The sequence below is a fragment of the Alligator sinensis genome, unplaced genomic scaffold (assembly GCF_000455745.1).
Source record: "Alligator sinensis unplaced genomic scaffold, ASM45574v1 scaffold496_1, whole genome shotgun sequence".
Taxonomy (NCBI): Eukaryota; Metazoa; Chordata; order Crocodylia; family Alligatoridae; genus Alligator; species Alligator sinensis.
The window spans coordinates 313,860-319,515 of NW_005842246.1; positions in this window are offsets into that span (position 1 = coordinate 313,860).

The following is a 5,656-nucleotide window of genomic DNA, read 5'->3' on the forward strand; positions in this document are numbered from 1 at the left end:
CAGGAATCCCCTCCATGGTCCTCTCCCCTGCCCCTAGTACTTACCAGCTCAGAGTCAGCTGCAGCTCCCTGATGCAGCCACCGGGGAACTGCCCAAATCATGAAAGCTCTCCAAATCTTTTCCGAAGATTCGGAGAGCTTTGAATCGATTTGGACCTCTAATTGGTCCCCTGATTCCATTCAAATTCAGAGATTCGGCCACTGAATCGGGCTCAATCTCCTCCAAATTGAATCACCACCTGAAGCTTCATACAGCTCTACTACTCAGCAGTGGTGAGACCACAGCTGGAGTACTGTGTCCAGTTCTGGACACCACACTAACAAAGATGTGGACAATCTTGACAGAGTCCAAAAAAGAGCCACCCGTATGATCAGAGTCTTACACGGCAAGCCATACGAGGGAAGGCTGAGGGATCTGGGACTCTTCAGCCTGAGGAAAAGGCAGCTGAGAGGAGACCTGGTAACAGCTTACTGCTACACTAAGGGAGCACATCAAGGGCTCAGTGAGCAACTGTTCACCCGGGCACCCAAGGGGAAAACCAGGAGTAATAACCACAGACTCCTGGAAGATTAATTGAGGCTCAGTATTAGGAAAAACTTCTTCACAGTCAGGATGTCCAGACTGTGGAATAAGCTCCCTCCAGAGGTGGTGCAATCACCTACCCTGGAAATCTTCAAGAGGAGACTAGACAGTCACCTTGCTGGGGTCACTTGACCCCCAGTTAGCTTTCCTGCTAGGTGAAGGGGGCTGGACCCAATGATCTTCCAAGGTCCCTTCCAGTCTTACAATCTATGAAAAACCATCATTCACTAGTTAGTAGCAATAAAGTAAGCAGAGTCCCTGGGCCATAATGGCGATGCCAAATCTCAAACAAAGTTGAAGTCAGGCAAAAGCTCATATCTTCTCTCAAGACATTCAATTCCTTCTTCTTAGTTCTGGGGGCTGATCTGTGTTTTTACTATACTACTTTGTTCACTCCATGCGTATTATCAGACTGCAGCCTACCACCCAAGGGGCAAGGGGGAGGTGCCCATAGCTGGCAGTCAGTGGCCTGCCATGGTTGAACACCTCCAATAGGCCACTGAACAGTAGCAGGAAGATGATAATATTTTAAGGAAATTGTTTCATGTCCCAGTCAAATTAGCCAGATCAGGTCCAAATCCATTTGAATCCCGCAAGAGCCGTATGTGGCCCTGCTACCAGCAAGTATCCTCCACCCCAGCCTGAGGCTTCAGATACTTCCAAATCCTTTGGCAGGCATCCTACATGCTAGCCCAAGCCCAGAGGCTTGGGGTTCAGATACCCCCGAGTTTCAGTTGCCCTCAGCCATATGGCCGCAGGAGCAAGCTAGGGAGGAGTCTCCCATTTCCATCAAGTCTGCGTGTAGCCAAGATCCTCCCACTCGAAGCTGGCCAGTGGGAAGCTAACTATGAGGCTCTCAAAGGGAGTCCTGTCCACAAGCAGACAAGGGTGCAACTGTCCACTACACAGTGCCATTTTAAGTGCATCACCTTTGTCATGGGATTTCCCCTGCCCAGCTTCCTGGCCATGGAGTTTCCCCTGCCAGGTGATAAGATGTGGCCACCAAACTAAGCCTACTTTCCACAGGAACTTGAGGTGGGGTCTGGATGTTTAAGCGGCAGGGGCTGTGCAGCTCATTGCAGCAGGTAAGTTTGGAAATGGTTATGACCAGTGATAATGCCTTGAAGATGCCAGAAATGACGTCCCCAGATGCCCATTATTGAAATAACTGGGGACTAACAGTTAAGGAACAGAATAACACTGCAGAGTAGGCAATAACTGCCAGACATCCCCAGTATTTTTCCAAGACCCTGAGTTAATTGCTCCCCCTTTCAGCACAACTCTAGTGAAGAAGGAATTGAAGGTATGTCACCCTGGCATCAGCCCCTTGCGAACATGCCAAGACCCAGCACAGGGGACCATAGCAAGGTATGTTAGTAGCCCCTCTCAAACTCTGAGGAGGTGGCCCACCACTATCAGCAAGTCCCTGGCACCCTACTCCCAGAGTGGTAGTTTGGTCCTGGGTACTAGGATGAAGAGTGCTGGCTTGTTGCAGGTGGCTGTGTGGGCTGCAGGAGGGCTGTCAGCAGAAGCCAAGATGGGGCTGGCAGCAAGAATGTAAAGCAGGAGTGTCAAACATATAGTTCATGAGCCAGATTCAACCTTCAGAGCCACTCTATCTGGCTCTTGGCAACATGGCTCTTGGAGGCAGGAGGGCATACCTGGGTGTGCTTGCCTTACCGCCCCTGCTACCCACCCCATTGCTGTCCTAGGCCTAAGCAGCTGCTGATGCATGCCCAGGCTGGAGTTAAATTTGCCACTGCTGGTGCTGTTCCAGACCTGAACTGGAGCCAGAGCCGCCATGCACCCAAGGACGGTCTATGACAGGACTGGCCCCCAAGAGTGGCCATAACACCTCCTAGTGGAGGAACTACTCACTTGATGGCAAGTGTATTTTATATTGGGAGCCTGCTCCCCAAAGTCCCTGAGTTTGTGTCTTGTGGATCCACATGTTCCCTGCAGATAGGGTCCCATTGGTCCTATCCATGTCCTCAGGCATGAATCTGTCTTAGGGTCATTAATTGTGGCCTCCAGCTGCCCCCATAGCCACACCCATGCTTTGCAGGTGTTACTATCATTATTTTCTATGGGACTTCCCAGTCTTGTCCACACTTTCTGATACTTGAGCAGTGATCCCTTCGTCCAAGCCTTGGCCTTCTTCCAGCCTTAGACCTGTTTCTCTTGCTGAGATCCTCAGCCCTATCTCACTGTCTCAGGCTTTGATTTCCTGGCCCCAGCCCTGCTGTGTCCCTGCCCTATGCAGGGCTTAACACAGAGCAGACCCTTGGCACCTTGCTGCATGGCTTCCAAACCTCCTCCATGGCCACTGTCTGGTCCTCCAGTGTAATGGGGCCCCTACACTGTAACTAGGGAGACTGGGTGGTTTAGAGGTTTGTTCACACTGCTACCTTCCCCCCCCTTACCCTTTTCACCTCCATCTCTCTCTGTACACACACACACACTCCTTCCCTTTACCTTGCCATAGTCTGAGCTGGTGGGTCTCTGGGTGCTGCCACAGTTTGCACAGAGATTCAACCCAGAAGGCAGAAGTGAAGAGTCAGGTGCCCCAGAGCCTGTTACATAAGCCCAAACCTTAAGCCAGATAGGGGCAGTCTGGCTGGGGGAGCTGCTGAGGACAGAAGCAGAGACTGCAATCAGGGAACTTAGAAGGAAGCCCAAGTGAACAGATGCTGCAGACGTGCATGGAAAGTTAGTTAAGTGCTCTGTGCACTTTTCTGTTTTATTTTCTTTCTATGTGGAATATGCCACATGGAGGTGAAGTGGACTGCTCTGCCCAGGGAGAGACATGTAGCATGACTAAAGTTGAAGCCAGGAGCCAGCGGCTCCGAGTAGTGGGCCCTGAGCTAGAAGTTTCAGCTAAAGTAAAGGAGGGATGGGGCCAGGAAGCTCCAGTTCCTTTAAGTATGCCTTACCCTCCAAGCAGCCTCCCCTACTGAATTTACAGTTTCAGGCAGGGGAAACACCGTATATCTGGGTCCATGAAGGCAGTTTTCCTTATGCATTTCCAGGGATATCTGTTCTTCTGGCATAGTTTAGTACCTGCTGAGGTGTTGGGGCTTAAAGCCCACTTTATGGAAATGGGAGGCTCCTCCCTAGCTTGCTCCTGTGGCCATATAGCTGAAGGCAGGAGAAACTTGGGACCATCTGAAACCCAAGCCTCCAGGCTTGGGCCTGCACATAGGATTCCTGCCAAAAGACTTTGGAAATACCTGAAGCCTCGGGTCAAGGTGGAGGATGTTTGCTGGTTGTAGGGCCACTTATGGTTCTGGAATGACTCATGGATTTAGACTTGATTTGGCTTGGAACATCCAAAAATTATTTTAAAAAAACCAAAAAAACAACAACACCAAATCAAATCAAGCTGCAGAAGGAGAGAACACTGAATGGGAGGAAAAGACAGAGGACATGGGCACTGGGGAACCTCTAAAAGCAGGAACCCTGTAGCGACACCTGCAGGGTGCCTACATCCAGTTATAAACATAAACCAAGACACCAGCAAACTGTTTCCAACTAAAAAAAAACCAAAAACACCACCAAACCCCACCCTGGGTTGCTATCCCTTAACTCTTTGTTCTCTACTCTCAGCCCTCAGATACCTACAGGTACATCTCCTGAAACCTCTCTCCCTGCAGAGTGCAGGGCCAGACTTCTTGATCCCCACTCAGGCGCTGAGCTTATATCCCTTTGGGCACCTCCTTTCCAGTCACATGGCTTTTCCACCATTTATAGTTGCTTCCCCCAGCTCAAATAAGCCTCCTGCTCCTGCTGTCCTGCTGTTACCCATCTGCTTAATCCAGTACAGCTAACTTTTAACTTAGTTGTTCTTTCATTCTTAAAGTGACAGGGATAAAGGTTCCTGTTACAAGGTCTCTGTCATGTCAGCCATCCCTCATGAGAATCCATGGTAGGCACAAATCAGCTTTTGACTGCCAGAATTCCAATAAGTGTCTCAGGGCTTTTTATATTTCACTTCCAGCATTTTGGCTTTAGTAACGCATTGGTAATAAGGGACAGAGACAAGAGGTAGTGGGCTAGGATGCTGTAACAGGTCACCCTCCCCAGCACCATCTTCCTAGTCATCCGCACCTTATGTAGGGCGCCCTTGGAGCCCTCTCAGAATTCTTCTGTCCTGGCCTTTTCTCTCCTGCCACGTCTTGAAGGAAATTATTATGCAAGTGGCAGACTGCCTATTATATTGGGTATGTTGTGGTCTCTCCTAGCATGGCCTGACCCCTTTTTCTCTAGCTAGGCCTCCCCGTCCAACCCACTAAACAGGGTTCAACTCCAAGGCTCTAGCTTTTCCTTCTAGTGCCTGGAGACTTGTGGCCCCCTCTTCTGCTCCAATCAGGAGTATGGCACTCCCTGGCCCAGAGGCATGGGTGCCAGCCCCACAGCAAGGGGGGCACAAGTTCAAAACCAAGGTGCAACCCTGCCAGTCCAAAAAAAAAAAAAAAACCATGTGTACCCCCAGGTGCACCAGGCCTCCCTGGCCTTTTTAAGATCGTCCCTCAAGTGCCAGGGTTTGTGTCATCCCCAACTGCGCCCCTACTGGCCCTTGGGCTCTCTGCAGCCCTGTCTCACTCTGCACCTCACTGAAATTAGAGCTGTGCCCCCCCAAACAGCTGTGCCCTCACTGGCACCAGGGTCTATGCCCCCAAAAAGCTGTGCCCTCACTAGTGCCAGGGCACCCATTCCAGAGTGGGTCTCTAAAAATGAGGCCTCTTCTGTCCCCTAATAGCCTCACCCAAACCTCCGGTCTTATTCAATAAACCCAAAAACAAAATAATAATATTAACTGCACGTGCCCAGTCAACACAGCGGGTCAGTTTACATGAACTCTCTTCGAGTCTCAGCTCTGCACCACCAACTATAGTCCTGGTTGTGGATGCAGTCGTCATCTCACAGGGGCTTCCGTAGCTTCTCCCTTCCTGCCATGGACCCCTGCCCAAACTTCTTCCTGGAGCTCTCAGGGGCACTGCTTCCCCTTCGGCTGCTGACCTCCTTACTGCCATTCAATCCAGGGTTTTTATAGTCCTGCCCCTTCTGGTCAGCT